The following is a 12,608-nucleotide window of genomic DNA, read 5'->3' on the forward strand; positions in this document are numbered from 1 at the left end:
GATCAGAGGCGTCGATCTTTGAGATTCTTTGTTGGTGACCGGGTATTCCTCTGTGTGTCACCCATGAAGGGCGTGATGAGGTTTGGGAGGCGAGGCAAGCTTAGCCCCAGGTACATTGGGCCTTTTAAGATACTCCGGATAGTTGGGGAGGTTGCTTATGAGTTGGCCCTACCTCTAGCATTTTCAGCCATCCACCCAGTGTTTCATGTTTTGATGCTGCGGCGGTATGTTCCTGATGAGTCCCATGTGCTCCAGTATAATGCAGTCGAGTTGGATGATCGTTTGACATTTGTAGAGGAGCCAATTGCCATTCTAGCCAGAGATGTGAGGAGATTGCGCTCGAGAGCCATTCCTGTTGTTAAGGTCCGTTGGAGGCATCGTCCAGTCGAGGAGGCTACCTGGGAGACCGAGCAGGAGATGCGAGAGCAGTTTCCCGGCTTGTTTGAGCCTTCAGGTACTTCTTGATCCTTTCTTTCGCGAACGAAGGTCCTTTTTAGTAGTGGATATTGTAATGACCCTCATGGTCATTTCTGTGTCTTGCCTTCTGTATGTCATTTAGAGCGTTCCTATAGCGACCCCAAGTCATTTATGACTTGCTGGGACAGACAGTTCGGTCACCTGGTCGCTCGTTTTGTCTTGGTGCGAGTTTTTGTGTTTTGGAGCTTATGAACCTTGAACGATCATTTTCGATCAAAAGTTCAAGAAGATGACATCGAAATCCAATTCTGACGATTTCATCAGCTTCGGAAGGGTCATTTTAGGCTAGGAGCATGGTCAACATTCTGAGTAAACGCACTCGGATGAGAATTCTGTCAGCGTGGTTAGCTCCGGAATGTCGAGTTTGGTCTAGATTGACCCTTCTTTTGTGTCTGGAGGTTTTCGATATCTTTCCGAGTCCTTTTGTGGGTTTTGACTTAAAATGGCTTTTGGAAGTGTGACCCACTTTTTATCGAAATGATCTCTGATGGAAATTTTGACTGCACCGTTGAGTCTGGAATGTCAAATTTGGTATGATTGCATATCTCGTTTGCGTGCACGGGGTTCCGAACGAGATCGGAGCACCCCATCGGAATTTTAAAGTTTGGAAATGTTGCAGATTTTTCTGGAATTTATTGCAGAAAAGCAGCAACATTTTCCAAATTTCAAACCCTCATCTCTCTCTCATCTCTCAACCGATTTGGGTGATCCAAAAGGCAAAGTTGTGAGATTTTTCGAGAACAACGCATTGGTAATCTCGGATAGTGATTTGGAGTCCCCGTTTGAGGTAATTTTCGAAAAATACCTACTGCCAGACCTTTTTTTGTGAGCTTGATTTTGGAAATTTTTGAGTCTTGTTTTCTTAGCCATTTTAGATCCGATTTTTGTGATTTTTGAGGCTATCTTGAGTGGTTTTTTGAGGAGAACATTGTGGTGTTGTCAAATTTTACTGTAGACCGCTCGTTTTTGGTAAATACACTGCTGTCCCATTTCTAATTTTTGAGAAAATTTGGGTTTTAGTTGCATGTTGATATTGTGTTGTTTTCGAGCCTTGAATTGTGTCCCATTTTGGGACATGAACTGGGGGAACTGGTTAGGACCCACTTTTGGGGTTAATTTCGGAATTTCCTGCGCGTCCCACGATTCCCGTTTTGACTCCAAAATTGACCCGTCTCCGTTTGTTGTGATTTTGGTGTCTAAACGACCGTATTAACGTTGTGACTCTATTTTTGATAGCGGGGCAGCGTTTTGAGGACGTTCGGAAAGGGAAAGCTCCGAAGGAGTAATTTTGGAGCGCGTGTGATCGGCCTACTGGTAGGCTACGGTTTCCCTCTCTTAGATTGAGCTCGAGAATGTGAATGCATGTTGATTAGTTGGGATTTGGGTTGGGTAGTTATTGAATCTTGCATAGGTGTTAGGAAATCATGTTTTCGGCCTATTTCGGGAATTATCTGGTAACTGTGAGCATACTTTGTGTTATTAACGGACCCTCATCGCTATGTGGAGTGCTTGCATGCTTAATTATTGTTTATTTGAAGCATGTTGGGCCTTAGTTTAGGTTTGACTAGGGCTTGCCTTAGAAATACATTATTCGGATCCAATAGGCCTTAGTTTTGCCCCGACGTCGCTCGGTCGACTTAGATCCCTGTAGACTGGTGTAGCAGACTTGAGTCTAATATATTGGGCCTTAGTTAGGCGATACGCTTGCTCCGACTTTAGTTATCCTTATTTTCCCCGATGTTACGGATTCACGAGTTACATCGGCGACACTAGTTCTACTTCGCGATTTGAATTTGATTTTTGATTTGGTTCCAAGGACTTACATTGATTGGCTAAGTATGGATGGCGTTCCATGGACATTTATGAGTGTGGATCGATTAGGACTCTTTCAGCAGCTACATTGGCACCTTTATAGAGCATCCGGTTTAAGTTCCCGCCTCTATCGCCCAGATACTTATATAGAGCATCCGGTTTAAGGTCCGGCCTCTATTTCCCAGATACTTATATAGAGCATCCGGTTTAAGGTCCGGCCTCTATTTCTCAGATACTTATATAGAGCATCCGGTTAGAGTTCCGGCCTCATATACTTGATATTTGTGATTGGTTACTTGGGTACTTCTGGTGAGCATCCGGTTAGATGTCCGGCCTCCGTACTGTCAGATTTTACTAACTAGGGTTGAGGTTCTGATTCGTGTTCTTCGTTCTTGGGTTCTCATATGCAATTCTCTTTAGTTATAGTTATTCAGTGTACTCGTCGGGCTTATGGGGGTCTGTTCGGGTTTGTATTTAACTTACGCACGGGTGTACCTTCTGGGCTTATGGGGGCCCGGTTAGGTGTAGTTAGCTTATAGACTACTTTAGTTAGTTCTTTGTATACTCGTGTGCATTCCCTTGTTAGTTAGATTTTAGTTCTTGACTTCAGTTTGTGTTATTCCTTCTTTTCATATTGCCTTTACTTTTCAAGTTCAGTCGGCCTATGATGCCTACTGGGTACCGGTTGTTTTGGTACTCATGCTACGCTCTGCATCTATTTCGTGATGCAGGTCCGGGCACTAGTAGCCAGCGTTGATCGAGCTTGGAGCAGACTGATCCGGAGACGGGAGTGAGCACACGACGTTTTGTACTATTTCAGTCTCCATCTGTATATATAGACTTGTCTTTTACCTTTCGAGACAGTCCAGTCTCTGTTGTCCACTTTTGGGACTTGTACTCATTTTGTTAGTAGCTCTGTACTAGTGACTTCCAGGTTCTGGGAGGGATCTTTATTTGTATATATGTTTTTGGTTTGCTTCCGCCTGTTTATATTGTTATTTGTCTACTCTTGTTTAGTTTCTACCCTCACACCCATTACTTGTTGTTCCGGGTTACGGGTTGGCTTACCTGCTGGTGGGTTATAGTAGGTGCCATCATGACTTGAGAAATCGGGTCGTGACACCAAAAGCTTTAGTTATGACCTATCTGTCGGTGTTCATCTCTCCAAATGAGCTCCTCCTTAATACCATTCCATCAAGATCAACTACTAAGAACTGAACTTTCGAATCAAACTTTGAAAGATCTATAAATCAAGAGTGATTATCAAGACACATACTAACCCATGAACCTAATCTACACTGAAACCCATGGACCATAACACAACCGTCGTGACAATATTTTTTCTCAAATAACCATGAAAAAATTCTAAACCAATTTCAGCTACAACCAGAACCTGAACCAACCACCACACACTTAAAATGTACAAAACATTACCGATCTTATCAAGACTCTCTTCTCAAAACATCATCTTTGCAGGAGCTTAAGTTATAAAAATATGAGTTGTAGACATTGGCTACTCATCAAGAGAGAATCAAACTTATTTAACCCAAAGAAAAAATGGATTAAGTAAACAGCCAACAAACGATACACTTCAAAATGCAGAACCTATAGCAACACTCTTAGACAATTGTAACTCTTCATAGCTCTTATATAAGTTCTCATAAGCAAGGTTGTGAGTGTAGAATTACTGGTATATTTCAACTATCCCAAACAACACCCAATCTATCATAACAGAAATGACCAAGTCTACCTAAGGATCCTACCCTATCAAGAGGACATAAGAGGATCGGTACATCTGATCCACCACTAGGGATTCACCCAAGATGTAGAAACACACATGGACATATGCAATGAATCATGCTCTAAGTCATGTCCGAAACTAAATAGGTGGTCATATAAGAATGTACAGAACCAAGGTCAAATAACACAAGATCCTCTTTTAATAGTGTCCATATCAAATATTTTTGTTCAGTTGACTCCATCTCTTTGATTTTTAGCCACCCACAATCAATTAGTCTGATCCCCATTATAATCTTACACATGCTTGATTTATCAAACCCCACATACTCTTCACATTATTCCACCAAGGTCAACACTCTTAATACTGACAGAACATCATAACCACACCATTAATTTACCTTACTCTCAAACCGTCACTAGTATCAAAATCTTCTTAGCAAATACATTATTGCCTCCAAAAATTTTAAACTATGACTCTCTCTCTTCCCATTTAAACATCTCATGATAGATATGGGTTTCACAAAAGGCTGATAGTACTAATTGTAAATCTGATAATACTTTCTCATCGATATAAAGCTATTGAATCACACTCAATGTCAGCTCCACACAATCTTTCACATACCAAGTTTTAACTATTATTCAAACCATCATATAACTCATACAACACTTGGAGAAATTCTCAGTCATCCTAATAATTCTATTTATTATAAGCTTGTAACCCCTATTCAACATCATATGTCTATGTAACACATCATCACATTCTATATAGTTCCATCAATATAGTATTTTCAATCCCCTCGAAATCCTCAATAACCATGTAGAACTGTAGTTCCCTCCTGTAGTGCATCCATAAGTCACCTATCACAACTTGAACAATATAACCCTACATAACTATGCAGAATCTTCCACACATCATTGTCTCTCACATAAACCAAAACTCAATCTTCATAAAAGTAGCTGATAAAGTATGTGCCGAACCAATTCACACCTCATATTCATATTTGACCTCAAAAGTAAAAATTCATACAAATTTCAACTTTAAACCAAGGGTCTATACAAGTGGTATTATTCCTTATCTCTCCTTAACTTCTTCCTATGACGCAAAATTCTAAATATCTTGAACTTTTCAATACACAAAAATATTATTCCTTTTGCTGACTCGCTTACGAATCTTATTCTTTCACCAACAACCCATGGCATTTTTACCTTATCCTCTAAATCAAAACATTATGTGAAACCTCTTTAGGTCCTTTAACAATCAAAAGTAACCAAATCTATGACTCAAATTATGCACAAGTCCTTCCAAATGCTCAATACCCAATGCGAACGATCATTTCTTATCTTACCAATCCATACCTTAACAAAACATACTACCACGAACATAGACTAACAATGAAAAACTGGAATTTTTGGATCCCAACTGTGTAACATAATCCCATTATCTATCAACATTAGCTCATACATTGAAGATCTTTATGAATTCATGTATCTTAGCCTATCATTAATCGCCTCTTCATCTATAGTTTCGTATCCTTTGTTAAAAATTAAATTGTACCAGTTACCACACTAAAAACCATAACATAACTTATCACCACACTCGAGTCAAATATTTGTAGACTCCTTTCTCAAGTTTTATCCAATAGTTTGTTACCAATTTGATGAAACCATGACACTATAACTATAACTAGAGCAGGACGGATGAAATCACGTGTCTCTGAACGGAATTCTCAATCCCTTTGAAAATACCTCATTAAGCCCTTATAATAAGAGAAAATATTCTTGTCTCACCTCTTTCCGAAGGCTACACTATATCCCACTATTTTTTTTCATTATGACTCTAGCTGTTTTAAATTTTATTCGAGCCGAGTCCCAACATCTCCTAAGACTTTCCATACAATTAGATTACTTACCAAATAGTGGAAAACCAAAATATTAGATACTCACAAGTCGTTATTACCATACAAAATTTTTTTAACCAACAATTCTTATTATATAGTTGAATCTCAATCATAATCCTTTACAAACCCTTATTACCATCATGCTTAGTTAGCCCTTGCCATCACCACAAAGTTAACCTTGCCATCGACATAACACCTCAAATCCAATTATACTAACCAAATCCAAAAAACTAACCCAAATTTATATACATTTTTTGTTTGCTAAAATCCTCAATTGCCTTCACACAAGTATACTCGTTGAGACTTCCTTTACCCATAAGCTTGTCATTCCGATATCGATCCACTCCCTTGGAGCTTAAGATGAAATCACCAATCCTCATTTAGAATCCTTGAGATACACTTCACAGCCTAAAACATTAATATGATGCCAAATATCCACCACGATAATCTTCCTTCTAAACAATATTGATCCACACATCCGTAGTAATTACTAGTTTCTTTCTCAAATATAAATGCAACATCGAATATCATTATAAGAGCATGTGGTACAATTGATAACTCCTTAAATAGTTAGTATTCACACTTTAAAATTGATGTATCCATTTTTATATACCACTAGTACCATATCGTAAAATTCTGTTAGATCCACCACTAGAATACATCGTACCCCTCGAAAGATTGTACTCAAATAGCCCACACATTTCTGCTCATTAAATAACTACAATATAGTACCAAATCAATTCAGTCTCTTGCCCAAAGTGATATACATTCCTTCGTAGATCAGGTCGATAGCAGGAGTAACACACTCCATAACTCTAACCAAGTAAGAATCGATACTGTTGTAGTAGTCGTATAATCACCCTCCTTGATATACACACGATCTATGAAATCATAGTAGAGATTCTGAACTTTATTGGCGCAACATCATTCTCACCATTCGGTAAGCAATTCATACATGTTATGACAACTTTACTAACTCTATTTTCCAAAGTTATAGTGTTCATTATCTAGCCATCCCTTTAATTATCCCACCTCCAATTATCGAACCACTTCAGATATTACCTAAAGTACTACTATTCCCTCTAATGGGGTAACTAACTTGAAAAATATAACATGTTCATGAAGTCCCTAAAACCATTATTCAACCTCATCATTCGAATATCTTCAAAATGCATCATCAAATCATTACCTTACTCAATCCTTTAAAATTGTTGAACATTCTTAATTTGACCACGCATCATTTCCATAAGTTTATCACTTCCACTTTAGTACTAGGTCTAACATCCAAGACACATACACGACACACCAACTGCTCACATGAGGAACTACACACGAATCATCACTATACGTGAGAGTGAAATGATATAAATCAAATTGAACCAAGGATGTACGATAGAGATTCAAAAAGTGATAAAAGTCAATATAACCTCTCGAAGATAAGAACAAACTTCTCCGTACCGATCTTCTAGACTCTACTCAGACTCAACTTGTATATACGTGAGACCTATGAACTTGGGGATCTGATACCATTTTGTCATGAACCAAAATGGACGTGATGCACTCCTCTTATCCTACCAAGACAAGTCAGCCTAACACCTAAATAATATGATAAATGAGGGAGTAAAGCGAGAGTATAATACTTTAATATAATGTGGAAATTCATAATCGACATAAACATGCCCCCAAAATCTAGTTGTCATATGTACAAGCCTCTAATGTGTTATAACAAAATTGAAAAAAAATACAAGTCTTAAGTGACATGGTTTTTAGAATAGAACAAGATCATAAATAAGTAGAAAGAAGGTCCGCTGAGATGACAAACAACTACCTCACAAATCTCCATAGGAAGCCTCAGAAAATAAGAGAATAAAGAGTATCACGAAGATTCGGGCTAGTAATCTACAAAAATGTAGAAGCAAGGGTGAGTACCAAACCACACGGTACTCAACAAGTAAATTTCTAAACACAATCTAAGAGAATAGAGTACAGGTACTCCTTACCACCCTAAACGAACCTTCATAACTACAACCTGCATAAAACCCGTCCAACCTAACAGTTCACAATTTACATAGCACAAAGCTCAACAGTAACACTGTAACAATTACTTATCCTCAACAACAAGCTCAATATTCATCAATCACAAGTTCTATAGAAAGGCACTCACAAGATCAACAACACAACATCAAGTTCACCAATGATTAATATATGTAATGTAATAAAATGCAATGTCAAGTATAGTGATTCATGTATGACCTAATGATACACACCCACTGTACCTCAGTCCGGGACCCATGAGGGATATATCTGTCCATCATATGTCACGGCATGTGACACGACCCTCGATAATAAAATCCGTCGCGCATGCGATACATTTCTCGAAATATAGTATCCGTCGCGGCGCACAACACGTTCCTCGAAATGATACATCCTCTTTAATTTCTTATCCTTCCTCAATTCACATAACACTTATCACAACTATGTTTGAGAACCAATGTAAATAACATGTTCACACAAATAATGAGGAGATGCCCATTTTCATAACAATGAACAATTCACACCAACACAATCGTGATACAACATCAACAATGAATCAATAAGCCTTTCAAATCATTCTCAAGACATCACACCCCAATGATTAATCACATTGTCTTTTACTACCCCTTTTTCATCAATAGAATTATTCAATATGTACAAGTCAACCCATCACCAAGTCTCATTACTCTCCGACACATACCACAAGGAAATACACGATTCTATGCACTTAACAAGAGTTTAGAAATCCACTCACCTCAAATAGTTGAACAATCACTCATGGACTTGAGTCTTCCTCTTTCGCTTCCAAAATAATGCAATATATTCAAATAAATAATCACAATAAGATTTTGAAACTAACAATACCCATCTCATGACCCAGGCCATCGTGATTAGCACCCACACTAACCCTCCGATGGGAGAACCATTACTACAATCCAAACCAAACAACTAATCCAAAAACTTACGATAGCAAGTTAAATACTAGGGAAAGAAATAGGGAGTTCCCATAAACTTCAAATCAAAAGTCTATCAACTAAAACGAATGCGAAAGTAACACCTAGAACCTGAAAGTCAATGCACCAAACCAACTAATAATGAAGCAAAGTCTAAACAAGGAGGGTTACAACCCCAAACTAAAAAGTCTAAGTCTGAAATGTGGACATAGATGAAAAGAGAACTCATGGCTACCCGGAAGAACTTGCTCACCCTCTAATTCGAATGACGATCACTAAACTTCTAAGCGAGGTCTATCACTAGCTGCCTGAAGATGCCCTGTACTCAACAAAGAAAGAGCAAGTGCAGTATCAGTACACAACCACAGTGTACTGGTAGGATCACACGGCTATCCCACTAAGTGCAACATACATAAGCCATTACAATAATATAATCGCATGCATATATCGAACATATACGATATCATCAACATTTACGAACAACGTACAATTTCACAATTCTCAAGATACACAATTATATCAAATCATTGATTCTCTCATGGAACCCAAATCCAAACTGTTAGCATACCGGAACATGGTACCCGATCCAATAAATATGCCAAAACGTGGAAACCGATCCCATATCTATGCTAGAACGTGGCAATCGATCCAAGTTAGTGTGTCAAAATGCAACACCCGATCCATTCAACAAGCCACAATCACAAGTATATTCTCAAGATCATACAATTAAGTCATGATTTCATGGCATCATCATTCCTTTATCTTGTTTACAACAAGTGTGATAAATAATGCAACATTTGCACGTACTATAATGAAGCAAGAACAAACATACATCACTTAATCATGAAATCGCAACCATCACCTACCTCGAAACAAGCTTGAAACCCCTAAGAAACTTGATTCTTCCCTTTCCAAATTTGTTTCGCTTGTTCTTGGTCTACAAACAATCATAATAACACGAAAATCAATAAACAATCACTAATTACCCGAATTAATAACAATTCTATCAACCCTAGATCATATCCATGATCCCAATATCCAAATTAGGGATTTTCCTACCATAATTCTCAGATCAAAACTCTTTCCCATCGATAATTACCCATTAGATTACGTTCTACGGATTGAAAAACGGATTTGGGGAGTCAAAATCTTTCCTTTAGCCTCAAGAATGGTGAAAAACTATCAAGAAAATACCTAGGTTCGTTCCGTAGCTCTCAAGTTCGAAAATTGCTGAATAAAATGTTTTTTGGGGTTTATTTCCGCTTTCAAAACGCGTCTGCCCTGCCACAACGACACTACCCCCGCTACAACGGCTGTGGCCTTATGGAAAAAATCCTGCCTCACCGGCTTGCACCGAACTAGTGAGCAAAATTAAGAATTTCAAACCCCCATTTCACAACACAGCTTCCACCAACGACACTCAGAAACTACTCGTACCCACTAAGATCAATTCAGGGAGTTCTACTCGTCCGTATTCAATTCCGTAAAGCCGTACGAGTTCCTTAACGACTTATCTATCTACTCTTGTGATCAAATTCATAATTAAATCACTCAATTTTTACCAGATTTCCGTAGACTTTAATCACTCCAATTTCATCCAAATCTGGATTAGGTTGAAAAATTCCAAGTTACTATGAAAACGTTTTCCAACCCAAAATTTTTCTCCATTGGCTTTACTATAACGACGAAACCCAGTCGTTACAATAGATACCAATTTAACCATCACTCGTCCCCGAGTGACAAACTTAGGAAAAATAGGCTAATGAAGAAATGAAGTAGTACTTGAATCGATGAACAATTGGGGATACTTGTCTCGCATGTCCTTCTCGGTTTCCCAAGTAGCTTCCTCAATTGGACAATGCTTCCAATGAACTTTCACAGACTTAATCTCCTTGGTCCTCATCTTTCGGACATCACGATCAAGAATTGCAATAGGTTTCTCCTCATATTGGAGGTCTTTGTCTAACACAATTGAATCCCATTTAATGATATAATCCCCATCACCATGGTATCTTTTAAACATAGACACATGAAACATCAGATGAACTCCCGATAGGTTAGGAGGTAAAGCCAATCTATACGCTACCGGTCCTACACATTCAAGAACCTCAAAGGGACCAATGTATCGTGGACTTAGCTTTCCCTTCTTGCCAAACCTCATCACCTCCTTCATTGGTGATACCTTAGGAAGAACATTCTCACCAGTTTGAAATGCCATGTCTCTTACCTTATGATCCGCATACTTCTTCTGCCTACTCTGGGATGCTAAAAGCTTAGCTTGAATACTTCTCACCTTATCTTGAACATCCTTCACAAAATCAACCCCCAATGGTTTCACATCTCTAGCCTCGAACCATCCTATGGGTAATCTACATCCCCTCCCATATAATGCCTCAAACGGTACCATATCAATGCTGGAGTGATAACTATTATTATAAGAGAACTCATACAATGGTAATAACTTATCCTAATGTCCTCCAAAATCAATTACACATGCCCTCAACATGTCCTCTAACACTTGAATAGTCCTCTCTAATTGCCCATCCGTCTACGGATGAAAAACGGTACTAAAAGTGAGTTGTGTGCCCAATTCATCATGTAATTTCCTCCAAAACTTGGAAGTAAATTGCGTACCACGATCTGAGATGATAGAAAAGGGAACCCCATGCAACCTCACTATCTCTTTCACATACACCTTAGCCAATTGTTCAGCATTGTAATCTATTCTTACTGGAATAAAATAGGCTGACTTAGTTAATCTATCAACCACTACCCAAATAGAATCAAACTTCCCCAAAGTCTTGGGAAGACCAACCACGAAATCCATGGCTATCCTCTCCTACTTCCATTCCGAAATTGGCATCTTTTGAAGCAAATCTGCAGGCCTTTGATGTTCATACTTCACTTGTTGACAATTTCGACATTTAGCCAAAAAACTCCGCTATATCCTTCTTCATGCCCGGCCACCAATAAATTCTCTTCAAATCTTGGTACATCTTGGTCACACCCGGATGAATGGTATATCGCGAACCATGGGATTTTATCAACAACTTTTGAATCAAATCATCAACTCGAGGAACACAAATCCTCCCCTTAAAACTAAGCATACCTTCTGCATCAAGAGTGGTGTCTTGTGCCTTACCAATCCCAGTCTTTTTCTTAAGTTCATTCAAATTTTCATTCTCAAATTATTTGGCCTTGATCTCTTCAATGAATGTGGCTCTCACTTCAATGCTAGCTAACACCCTACCTTTTTCCTGAGATGCCCAATTGCATGGATTTAGACTCCAAGGTCTGAATTTCCTTAGCCAAAGGTCGTCTAGTTACACTCAAGCAAGCTAAACTACGCATACTTACCACTTTTCGACTCAAAGCTTCTGCCACTACATTAGCCTTGCCCGAATGGTATTGAATGGTGACATCATAATCTTTAAGTAACTCCATCCACCTTCGTTGTCTCAAATTCAGATCTTTTTGAGTGAACACATGCTGCAAGCTACGATGATCAGTAAATACCTCACACTTAACACCATACAGGTAATGCTGCCAGATCTTAAGAGCAAACACTATCGCTGCTAACTCCAAATCATGTGTTGGATAATTTCTCTCATATATTTTCAATTGACGCGATGCATAAGCTATAACATTATTATCCTGCATCAACACAATACCCAAACTAGAATGTGAAGCATCA

The 12,608-nt window shown here is 38.6% G+C and overlaps 1 long non-coding RNA gene across 1 annotated transcript in view; it reads left to right on the forward strand.

Moving 5' to 3' along the window:
- LOC125867485 (uncharacterized) overlaps positions 1–3,279 on the forward strand; it is a 9,844-nt gene extending 6,565 nt beyond the window's left edge. Inside the window, exon 2 of the long non-coding RNA XR_007446652.1 lies at positions 3,021–3,279. This is a non-coding gene — a long non-coding RNA (uncharacterized LOC125867485). The remainder of the gene's footprint in view (positions 1–3,020) is intronic.
- Positions 3,280–12,608: the final 9,329 nt, after the last annotated feature.

The sequence above is a fragment of the Solanum stenotomum genome, chromosome 6, assembly GCF_019186545.1.
Source record: "Solanum stenotomum isolate F172 chromosome 6, ASM1918654v1, whole genome shotgun sequence".
NCBI lineage: Eukaryota > Viridiplantae > Streptophyta > Magnoliopsida > Solanales > Solanaceae > Solanum > Solanum stenotomum.